A 12004-nucleotide genomic window follows, 5' to 3' on the forward strand; every position below is an offset into this window, starting at 1 on the left:
CAGGTGGTATTGCAGCTCAAGAAATAAATACTGATAGAGTCCAGAGATGTGGATATTCATCTTTCACGACGTTTTCCTTCGTCTCACAACCCTTCTTCCTACACAAACATGCTCTTTGGTTTCCTTAGTTTGGGAACTGCAGATGCAGCCATACCAATCAGCTTCCTCTTCCCCTGCTGCCCATGGCAGGTTTTCCTGCCTGGAAGTAGAAATGACTTTGTAAGTTCCTTGCTCCTGCGATGCCACCCAGCAATGGCACCTGCCAGCTGGGCCAGCGGTGCCCAGAGGACAAAAAGAGTGTGTCCCTCTTTGGCACGGCTGTATCCAGCCCTGACCCACATAAGTAACAGTCCCTCAAGGGCTACCTTGAAAAGGGATTAGGTAGGAGTGGGTAGGAAAAACCACTGAGCAGATGAGAGCAGTAACACATTAGCAGGAGCGGGAAGGCTGGTCCGGTGACTGAACACCAGACTTGGACTCTGGAGATCAAGGTTTAATCCTCCATTCTTCCACAGATGTTGGCAAGTCACTTAATCTCTCTGTGCCTCAGTTCCCCATCTGGAAAAGGAAGATAATGGTAGTTCTTTTGTCTGCACTGTCTGTTTAGATTTCTAAGTTTTCCAGGGCCAGGGATACTTCTTCAGGAGCGTGTAGATGGCACCTACCTCTGCAAAGGGAATCACACTGCAGCCTTCCATGCTAGAAGTGATAATTAATAACAGAACTATCAGTCCTTTAATCATCAGGGAACTCATGATGGTTTGCAACAAAATTTGCAATGAGTGCATGATCAGACCTTTAATTGAAGTTGAATAAACACTTTATATAACATAATGGGCATTTCCAGAAAATGTTTTGTGGGGCCTTGGGACTCTCTGTTTGCATCTTCAGATGACCACAACTGTCATTCCCATCCTGTAACAGATCCTGAGAGCCATTTTCAAGCTGGGCGTGGAGGCAGAAATTGTAGTGAGAGGATTCTAACAGACAAGAAATATCAACAACAGCTTTGCCTGTGGTTCTTCCCAACCCCCCATGGATTCAGAAGAAATCAGACCAGCTCCTGCTGTGGGAATCTGAAACCCTCTGTTTCTCCATCACCTGAAAAGTTTGGGCTGAATCAACAGAATCATGGAGTCATAGAATATCCTGAGCTGGAAGGGACCCATAAAAATTATCATATCTCCAACTCCTGGCCCCGCACAGGATACCCCAAGAACCACACAATGTACCCAAGAACATTGAATTTAATGCTTTCAGGGTTTTGTATACGTTACATTATTACGGGTGATATTGTTATTTCTCTAGGGAACCTACCACAGCTAAAATCACCCAGGTAACATTTCAGGACAAAAAGCCCAAAGTAACTATTTCTAGAAGATTTTCTTTGCTGATGTGACATGAAAGAAAAATATTTTGAAGTCTGCTCACTCTGCTTTCCAGTGGGAGAGAATTGGTGTCTGTCCTGATTATACTTAGCATCTACCAGAGTCTTCACTGAGGTTAAAAGGAAATTTCAGCAGGTAGGATTATCTCCAACAAGTGTTATATCCTGCCAAATTGTGTTTGGATTTTGTTAGACTTATTTACTTGTTCACAACACCCAGGGAAGCAAAGACCTTTTCTTCCTGTAAAGAATTTGGCTGTGTTTGAAGACATGGGAACTGTTTTGTTTTTTTTTTTTTTTCCAAATCAGACTCAGGTGGACTTTGGGCTTTGACATAATATTGATTTACTGTCTGCCCCTCTCTTCTGCTGGGTGTGCCATGGCTACTGTGAGCAGTGCTGAGCTATTAGAGGGCTGCAGGAATGCTTTCTGGTGGCAGGTTTGGCTTAGAACAGTTCACTTGAAGTTTTTGGGATTAACTAGTCTGTGGTCCTGTCTTGGCTCCAGCCTGGTCTCCAGAGTGGGATGTCCTGAAATTCCCTCTGCATGTCCTCTCTCTCTCTCCATCTCCTCTGACTCAGTCCAAGAACCTCAGTGAAAACACAGGCCTGATGGTGATGGTTCCAGAGATAAACCCCTTGACTTCAGCCTTACAATCTTTCATCCATCTCCCATTTTTCCTGCGCTTGTTCCTTGTGCTCATCTCTGCTTTCCAATGTTTCCCAGCTTGCTGCTCAGTCCTTTATCCCAGTTTTGTTAATAAGACATCAGGCTCTAAGTGAGCTCTGGGCCTCTCAGTCTTTTTCTTGTTGCCTCTGACCCTGATGAAGATCTTCTATGCTTGGTTTATGCATCAAAGGTGGATGGCTCTCTCATGTCTTTGTTTTTAAAGGATGATCTGACTGGAGAACTGATGCCAAATGTGTGCCCCAGCTCCATCCTATACTCCCAAATTCTCTTGTTGAACAGGTAAGGAGCTCTGAGACTCCTGGAGTTCTACAGCAAATTCCTAATGAAGAGGGAAGAGCAGGGTAAGTGGAGACATTGCCTTTGCAATGGGTTACATGTCCCCACAATGGAGTAAATGCCCTGAAGTGAATATTCTGTGTGTGCATGATAAGCTTTAACAAGCCCTGGTTATGTGCATGTTGAAAAAGATGGCAAGAAAATTACAGATCTTTTTCTCTTTATTTTTAAATTCCAAGTGTCACTTTTTAAAATTTTTTTCCTGTGTCTAATTGCACTGAGATGTGGGCGGAAGAGGGTCTGGGTTTACCAGTTGGTTGAAAATTAAGAAGAACTAAAAACCATTATTTTTTCCCTATTTCTGATGAAAATTGTCTCTCATTTATTTGAGCAAAACCTCTGTCATGCCCCCTGTCCACAGTAGTCTGTGTTCTTGGCATCCTCCTTGTCCCATGGGGTACTATTTTTGGCATCTTCCAGCTTCCTTGTGGCACTATATTCTTGTCTCTGAGTCAAAAGAACTGGGGGGGTTGTGGGGGTGCCAGGTGAAAATAAATCCTGGTAACATTTATACTTTTGCCACTGTAAATTTTCCATGAAGGAGGGAAATTTCTAAACAGCTGCAATTTACAGTGCTTTGCTGCACAAGGGGTTTTAAAACATCAGATCTATTAGTTCTAGTCAATATAGGCCAAGTTACTCTGAGAGATGGAAATTCTGCCTAGATCTTAAATCTTTCCTGGCAGTGACAGATGCCAAAGCCTTTCTGGAATAAAAAATACAATTGTTTTGTCAAAGCTCACTTTATAAATACCTTTTGCTGGAATGATGATGCTTTGTTTGAAACACACTGCAGAAAACTGACAGTGGGGATGGAAAACGCTGACCTAGTTTTATCCAGAACAAAAGCAGGATTTATTTTTTTTGTACAATTTTTTCCTCTTTTTATTTTTTTTTTCTTTTTCTTTCCTTGTAAGAAAAGAGTTCAGTAAATGCTAGGGCTTAGGGAAGAAGCTGGTACTGGGAAGAAAAGCCAAGCACCTTCATGGTCAAATGTCCACAAGAAACCTTTATAATCTGTCTGGAGCTCTTGGGCAGGTCAGTGCTGCCCTCTCTGAGGTGTCAGGGTCCTGATGCTTTTCACTGTTATAACACCATCAGTCTTCAGCCCTACAAAATGCCTTCAGCTTCTGTTCTGAGCTAGATTTTCAGAAAAGTAAGGTTAAAACGTGAGTTGAGGAATCCCCTTTAAATGAGATGGATGTGTGGGACCTGATTAAGCAGGAATGGATGAGGACTCTGGATGCCAAGCCAGGGAATTTTTTATTGGTTCTGCTGGAGGCCAGGTGGGCTCCTTCTGATTCCTGACTTTTTTTTTTTTTTTGGTCATCTTCCTGCTTTTGGGTGAAGGACTCCATCAAGTGCCTCAGTAAGTGCAGGAAATCCTGTTCAGGTTCCTGGTAAGGCAAGGCAAATGAATGGGAAAAAAAGAGTCCAGCTGAGCTGTGACCCTTTAAGGTGCAAGTTCTGAACCTGCCGAGGCCAACACAGATCTTGTTCTTCTCCTTTTTGTACCAGGCACCTGCTGAAGTCACACTTTGTGGAATTAAGGGGACAGGATCTGAGGTCAGGCCCTGCACTGGTGGTGCTGACAGAGGGCACTGAGGGTCTACGTTTTGAAGGGAATTGATCCAGCTCTGATGCTGCTGGAGGCCACGTGGGATGGGGTTATGGATAGTGGAAGGTGTCCCTGTGGAATGGGATGGACTCTCAGGTCCCATCCAACCCAAACCATCCTGGGATTCTATGGTGTCAAAGCAAGAGGGGTTGGAGAGGATAATTGACCAGAAATTATTCTTCCAGAAAAAAAGTTCAGAAGCCCAAGCCAACCTATCCTTCTTAAGTTTCCTCAAGACATAACTAAAATTCACACATGCAATGAAGGAGCACTACAACATTACTTCATTTTTTTCCTCTTCATCAGAGCTCCACGTTTATTTGGGCTCCACCAGGTTCACATTCCTTATGGCAATTTTTTGGTGTTTGCATCGGGCACATCTTCCAGAGCATTCCAGGTCATTAAAAATTCACTCCCTGCTTTTTAATCTCTCGCTGAGTTGTCGAGTTCCTCCCTGGAATGCTGCTCCTTTATTGCTCCTCTTCAGGAAGGTTTCTGCTTGGAATTTTCCCCAGCTGGTGCCGCAGTGCACCGTCGCTCTGGGTCAGAGTTTGCATCTCAAGCCATCAGTTTTCATCAGTTAAAATTCAGCCTGCCTGTAATTAAAGCAAATTTTTTGTGTGTGTGTGTAAAAGAGGCTAATTTGAAATATTGTAAAAGAGAAATATTTGCTGCCACCAATTTTCTTCTGTGCTGTCAGTAATATTGGCTTGCATGGGCAGCAGAGTGTTTTTTGAAATAATACATAAAATTACTGGTTTTTAGTTAGTAGTATTAAAACTTACTAATTTTTACTAAAGAATTATTAATGTTTATTAAAAATAACTAGTTTTGCTTGTTGATATTAAAATAATGTTTTCGGTAATATTTTAAATTAATATCTTAGTAATATTAATAATTTAATAGTAAATGAAATATTAAATTTATTTAATATTATTGTTAAATATTATTTAATATCTTGTATTTAATGTTAACATTAATATTAAATTAAATATTTTACTAATACTAGTTTGCTAGTTCCAGAGATAAGAAATGATAGAGAGACTAGTAACGCATTGAGATCTACACAAAAATAATGAAAAAATTCTGAACAACATAAAATTATAAAATTTAATTATTGATCATTTATATGCATTTAAATTGATATGATTTTAATTTTAATTTTCTTAAGACTGAGCTGTGATTCTTTTAGAAGATCACATCCTTTCTAGAAAACTTCATTCTTTGTGGACTAGAATTTCAGCTACCAGAAGATCTAGGGCAAACTATCACTTGCAGATGGTTTTTAGGTTAAATGTTAGAGGGTTCTTAAGCAGTCAGTGCAAACAGCTGGGTTTTATTCAGTGAAAAATGGATTTCATTGTACAAGGAAACAAAAAATTCAACCTCCAACCTACTTCACAGACAACTGCCAATTTTGTGCCCACTTTTTGCCTTTAATCACAAACTGAAATCCACGAGAGGTGAGGAACACTCAGAGAGCTGAGACAAAATGTGAAATATCCCACTGTGGGGCTCCAGTCTGGTGGGTGCCTGTGAGAGGCATCCCTGGCTCTGCCCAGTGGGGTGGGAGTTGCTTGGGAACATCACGAGGAGCTCCTGTGGAGATGCTGAGGGTTATCCAGCTCCAGAGACGGCCCCTGGCACTCCAGCCAGTGACGGGCTCCACTGTCTTCTCTAGGCTGTTTGCACCATATTTTATCATCCCCACAAAAAGCCCCCGGTGAGCATCTCCTCCAGCAGGAGATTGGGAATTTATTCAGCACTGAGTGACTCAATACACCCAGAGGTTCCCGTTGCTCTGCTGTGGACTCCAAACCTCAGAAACCTGGTGAGTGACACCAGTTTGCCACAGGTGAGGAAAGAAAAGCAGTGCAGTGTCACAAGCAACTTTGGGTGCTGAAGGTATTTTTTTAAAAGGGTGCTAATTCAGAAAGCAGAACAGCAAAGAGTGGAGAGAACAGTCTCTGGGTCTCTGGCTCAGCCCCATCATGGTCAGTGCCTCATTAATCCCATTAATCTCCCTACCTGTTGACCAGGTGAAATCACAGAGCAGGGAAGGGAGAAAGCTCCATTTGTGGAACCAGCAGAGTGACAAAAGGAGGTGCTGGGCACTCTGAAAGGCACCGGGATGCTGAGAAAGCCTCGTGTGTCACTGCTTTGATGTGTTGGTTCTCCTCACAGCGAATTCAAAGCAGGGACACATCTGAAAAGGAAGATAGTCTAATGAGTAAGACATTTGGTAAATAAGACCAATTAAAAATCAAAAGCAGTACACATCTGAAAAGGCAGATAATATGGTGGGTAAGACATTTGGTAAATAAGAGCAAATAATGATGTTCTAAACCTCAACCTAACACACTCATGTCAACACTTGGTGTCTCACCACAGCAGGTGTGTACCATTTCTAAAGTACAGATAGGTTTTTGTCCTCTTTGGAAAACATTTTGTTGCCTTCTGATCAGGTTTTTTACTTCACTTCTGGGGATGCAGTAGGATCCAAACAGGGGAAAGTAGTCTCCCCTTTTTTTGGTCTCTTTTGTTTGTTTGTTGTGTGGTTTTGGTGGGGGTTTTCTTGGTTACATTTAGAACACGTGCAAGGATAAACTGTGATGGAAATACTCTTTTTTATTTAATTTTTATTCAGAAGTGTTATTAGGACCTATTTTTAAAGTTTAAACAGATGCCTTTATGGGGCTATCAGGCTCTATAGAAAATGCTGAAGCCTTTCTTACCTAAGATATCATCTGTCCTGGTGGTGTAGAGAGCTTCCCAAGAGCTTCAGGTTCTGCCTACAACAAGTCTAGTCTTTGAACAGTCTTTGACCCCAGCTTTAGAGCTGTGGGACAAACTGGTTCATCTCATGGGGCAGTGGCAGAGCCCTGTGCACCCCTTTGGTTATGTGGAGTCATCATTTGAAGTCTGGGTGCTCCTTAGTGCATCCCAAACTGGATCTTTCTATTAATTTAAAATCAGTATGAAGTTCACCATTCTGTGATGTTAAAATATCCATTCCTGATTTGAAGACCTCAGGAGCTAGACCATTCCCCAGTCTGCTCAATTTCTGTCACTGCAGTTAATCATCTTCAGCATTAAAAATATTTAACTTATTTCTAGAATTTCCCCGGGTGAGTTTTCAAGGTGTGGCTTTTTTATACATCTCTCTTTAGGTGTCAAAATCCATGTTTCTATCAAGTGTTTTCTTTAGATTAAAGCACCTTCTAAAATCCTCTGTCTGAACAGGTGCTACAAAACACAATTAGAACAGGATAGCTGCCTGATATTTTTCACATTGCAATTCCAACTAATCTGTGCAGAGCTCAGCTCACGTGGTATTGATGGGAATTTTTTTGAAGGACGAGTGGCTGAAAAAATAAGTCAAATTTTTTCAAGTTCACCTCTGCTTCGAGCTGCTGTTGGAGAATACTCAGAAGGCTTTCTCCTTGTTTTTGTTTGTTTGTTTAAAACACATCTTGCTGCTAGGAAGTGAATATTTGAGCTCAGCAGTGGCCGATGACAGATGTCACCCAGCAGTGCTTCTCTGCCAGCAGTGGCTGAGTGGGACTCCCAAGGCCAAGTTTCCAGTTTCAGTACTTGGGAAAAAACAAAAAACAAAAATTAAAAAAAAACAAAACAAACAAACAAACAAACAAAAAAAAAACACAAACAAGCAAACAAAAAAAACCAAAACAAGACCAAAAAAAAAAAAAAAGAGAGAGAATGTGTATTCACTCCGCTGTGTTTCAAGGGTTATATAGGAAATTTTTGCTCAGCGGGATCTTATTTGAGGACAATGCACATTCAGGCTTTTCCTTGGCAGTAAAAATGACAGAGGAATAACTCAGAGAGTAGCTCACTCAGAAACAGGAAGAAAAATCGAAGTATAATATTCCACATCTTATATTTTGTTTTCTGGAATATGGCACGTGTTGATTTCAGCAAACCTGAATGGTGATAGTGCCTTTTTCTAGTCTCATTCTCCTCCAGAACACACTTTGGGGCTATTTCCACCGAGGCACGGGCTGCATGGGTACAGGTGGAGGGATGTCATGTAAGACACAGGGACATGCAGCTGGAAAAGGTCTGTGAATCCAGCTCCCCGACATTTTCTGGAATTATAACAGCTGTAACATTTTGCTGTATAGGCAGACCTTTCCCTACCTTTATTTTGTTGCTGGCTCACAGCTCTTCATCCTCCCAGAGACAGTTTTCCCCCTAGGTGACCCCTTTCCCAGGCAAGCAAACACCTGGGAAATTATCTGTATCAGAGACTCCAGCTACAGGTCTTGACAAGGGAAATATCTCCTGCAAACTCAGGACTCTTGTAGTGATTAGGGGTAGATTTATTCCATTTTCAGGGGGCTGTGTTATGGTCTGCCATCCTTCAGTCCTTTTAGGAGGGGACTCTCTGTTTTGCTGCTTGTTGCACAGCACACCGTGGACAATAAATCTACATTTAATTCACGCCGTATTTATTTGTTTGTAAAATTCAGATGTTTTAAAGACAAGGCAAATGCTGTGTGAGTCCCAGATGGTTTATGAATAGCACAGGACACAGCAATCCATCCTGGGATTCTCACCTCAAAACCTTCAAATAATAAATATTTAAAACAATTGTAGATGTGGAACTTTAAAATAATTGTAGATTTGGCACTTGGGGACATAGCTTAATGGTGGCCTTGGCAGTGCTGAGGGAAAGGTTTGGACCTGGTGATCTTAGAGGGCTTCTCCAACCTGAGCAATTTTATGACTCTATGATCCTATGTAGATTAGCACCACCAAAAAAAAAAAACAAATCCAAAAACAAAAAAAAAATAATAATACAGTTTAAAACTCACTGATAAAATAATGACTGCAGGTGCGAGTGTGCACATGGAGACAGTGTTTACACATGAGTGGACAGACAAGCTGCTATTCTGGTTCAAGGTAAGGACGTACCCTGTACACAAATATATGTACAATCTCAGCAAATTCATTGTAAAACCAATTAAACCCATCACCAGTAATGCAAGGAAGAAAGAAAGACTGTGTGATAATGACAGATATGACCCGATGCAGTTATCTTTGTTCCCATCATAAGGAGTACCGAAAAAAAAAAATTAGAATTTAAATCTCATCAATAACAGCACTGTTGCACACCTGGGGTCTGAACATTTGGGAAGTGCTGTATTAGTGAAACCATCTCCAGGGTTACAGGGTGGATGAAAACTGAAAGCAGCAGCCACCTGCAATTTTAAATCGCTCATTTGGGAGGACGTGTGTGTGCCAGCCTGTTTCAAAAGCCCCAAACAAGCTGCATCATCACTGCCATTGCTGTGATCCCAGCACATCCACATCCCACTGCACAGGGATTTAGATTCACACTGTGGCTCTGTGTCTTAAGATGAGACTCTGCACCCCTCAGAATGCCTTTAATTCCAAACCACCAGGGGTTATATTCCCCTCTTGATGAGCTGGGATTTATACCCTGGTAATACTCATGGGAATTGCAAACATGAATTCCAGTTCAAAAAGATGAATCCTCACAACTTTTAGTTGCTGGAGTTTTCTTATGTTTCTCATCCATCATGGTTTTTGTTTTTTTTATTAGCAAGCTCACAGTTTGTTGATGAGAACTTTTGAAATCTACATATTCCTGGATCAGATTCTACTATTTTAAGGTAAGCAATGCTTTTCAAAGCAGACAGCATTTTGTGGATACTGATAATGACATGAAAAGTTGCACCTGAGCACCCTGAGAAAGCTGACATTTCTAAATAATCTGCAGAATTACATTCTGATCCCCACCCAGGCTCACAGTTCTCACCAAAAGAAATGGCAGCACTAAAGCCTGGTGGGTGATTTTTACACCCTGAGGAACCATGGTCATAAAGTGTGTAGAAAATGCCTGTCAAAGCACTAAAGAGAGCAGGCTCCACACAGCATTGTTGCAGTGCACTGAATTAGCAGATCTGCTTTTCGTATCTGTGGTTTTTGGGAGCAAAATTACTTTTACTCACTAGCCCACAGCTGATCTTTGCTCCCAGGGAGCAGTGCAGTTCCACCTGAGAAGTCCTGGTGATGTAAAAAAAATCCCTCCTTCCTCCCTGTCCCCCAAAGTTGTCTTAATCCAGCCCATGCCATTTCCATCCCATGGACATCAAGGAAACCTCTCACCTCGCAGATCAGTCCCAGATTAATTCCTCCCATGGGCTGAGCTCCCGCTCCTGAGCAGGCTCTGAATTGAGCCAAACACCAGCTAACAACCCCATCACCTACTTTTGATCCTGGAGACCATGTGGGTTTGCCTGCTTGTGGCAAACAGGTGTCAGGGCTGCAGGATGAAATCCTCAAATGGACTAAATAAAGCCGAGCCTCCAAGTGCTTTGTTCGTGGAGTCTCCCATAGATCCTCTCCTCTCCGGCCTCTTTCAGCATCTCTGTGAAACCCAAAGATAACCTGATTAGGCAACACCACTTGGAGTGCCAGCAGCTCAGATAACACACGGCCTTTCCCGTTAGCCAGCACGCAGAGCTACATCCCTGACATGGGGACAGCCTCACGGAGGGACGGGAGCTCACTGGTGCTGAACCTCAGCGAGGCAGAGGAAACGCTGCTGCTCACAGGAAGGGATTTCAGAGGCTGTGTAGCTGTAGCACTGTCTCTTTTTTTTGTTGAAGGTGTCAATTCAGCTCAGTCTTCCCTGACAGTAATCTCACCCGCAGCAGCACGTGTCAGTAATATCCTCTGTTGTTTCCTTCCAGCTCAAAGACTCTGTCCTGTCTCCTCCAGTGGTGACCTCACCTTGTCCCTGCAGCATTTTGTCACTTTGCAGGAAAACGGCAGCACTGTGAGGGAACTGTGTGGAAAGCCATCAGCTTTTGGAAAACTGCAGCTAGTAGTAGGAAATGCCATCAGGTAATGTCACCTTGCATTGTCCCAACTGTCCTTCAACTGGCTTTTCAGAGAATTTAAAATCCAGTTTGTAGTCTATTCTTTGCTGACGAGATCTAACAAGCCCTGCAAAAGGTTAAAAAAAAAATAATACCATTCCAGGACCTCCAAGGTTTATCCTTGAGGATTTTGTTCCTCTGAATCATGGAGCCCTGTGTAATTGGGGAGAGAGATCACAGAATGTCCTGAGCTGGGAGGGACACACCAGGATCCAGTCCTGCTCCTGGCCCTACACAGGATAAAACTTTCCTGAAAGGCAGGGCATATTTGGGTCCCTGGAGAAGAAATAAGCACCACACACCTCACTCCTTTCTACTCCATGAGTATTTTTCAATCTCACTTTCTTTTGTACCCAAATCACTCCAAGTAAGAATTCTCTTTCTGAAGAAAACCCAACCAATGCAGCCAGCCACACTGAAATAAAAGGAGTGGAGTTCCAACAGTTCTGCTTTTGCAGCCCCAGAGTGAGTTCACATGTTGTAGGTCAGCTGTGGCCTGACCAAAGTAACTTTAAGCCAAAGATCCCATAGCAGCATAACTTTAATCCATGTAAGGAGCCCTTTTTGGCTTTGGCTGCTATGTCCTACTTTCAAATAGGTTTTTACAGGCATTGAATGCTGGTACTCTCATTTGTGGAGAGTAATGAAGGTGGAGTGCACCAAAGTGTTGGATATTTAGCAGAAATAACCTTTTTGCTTCCATTTACTAGACAACAAGTTTAAATACCTGCTTCTAAACACAAAGAAACAAAAAACCTTTCGGCAATCAAACCAGCTGGACTCCTTCACTTGTCCTGGACTCACAATCTAATTTTCAAAAGCAATGAGTGCTCCCCATGTCAGGTTAGGGCTGGATCTTAACCTCCAGATGAAAAAAAACCCATCTGCTACCTTTTCAGTGTAGAGCTAAAACTCTCCACTGTCCACACAGCATTTTTCTATGAGCAGTTTTCCTCTTAAAATTATCCAGCAACCCCAAGCCTGCCTCTCAAAGGATATTATTGTTACCCTTAAGCTTATCTGCCAGACAGCAAAGACATC

At 42.3% G+C, this 12004-nt stretch overlaps 1 long non-coding RNA gene across 2 annotated transcripts; it reads right to left on the bottom strand.

The window, feature by feature from the left end:
* Positions 1 to 2893: 2893 nt before the first annotated feature.
* On the bottom strand, positions 2894 to 10519 carry LOC134045262 (uncharacterized). 2 transcript variants are annotated; one of them, XR_009933291.1, is made up of 4 exons: positions 10290 to 10519; positions 7430 to 7624; positions 6060 to 6237; positions 2894 to 4627 (listed from the first exon to the last, which is right to left on the bottom strand). It is a non-coding gene; the product is annotated as an uncharacterized LOC134045262 (long non-coding RNA). The 2 variants fall into 2 exon arrangements; XR_009933290.1 differs by lacking the exon at positions 10290 to 10519 and having other exon boundaries at positions 7430 to 8187.
* Between the last annotated feature and the right edge of the window lie 1485 nt (positions 10520 to 12004).

This window comes from Cinclus cinclus, chromosome 6 (assembly GCF_963662255.1).
Source record: "Cinclus cinclus chromosome 6, bCinCin1.1, whole genome shotgun sequence".
NCBI lineage: Eukaryota > Metazoa > Chordata > Aves > Passeriformes > Cinclidae > Cinclus > Cinclus cinclus.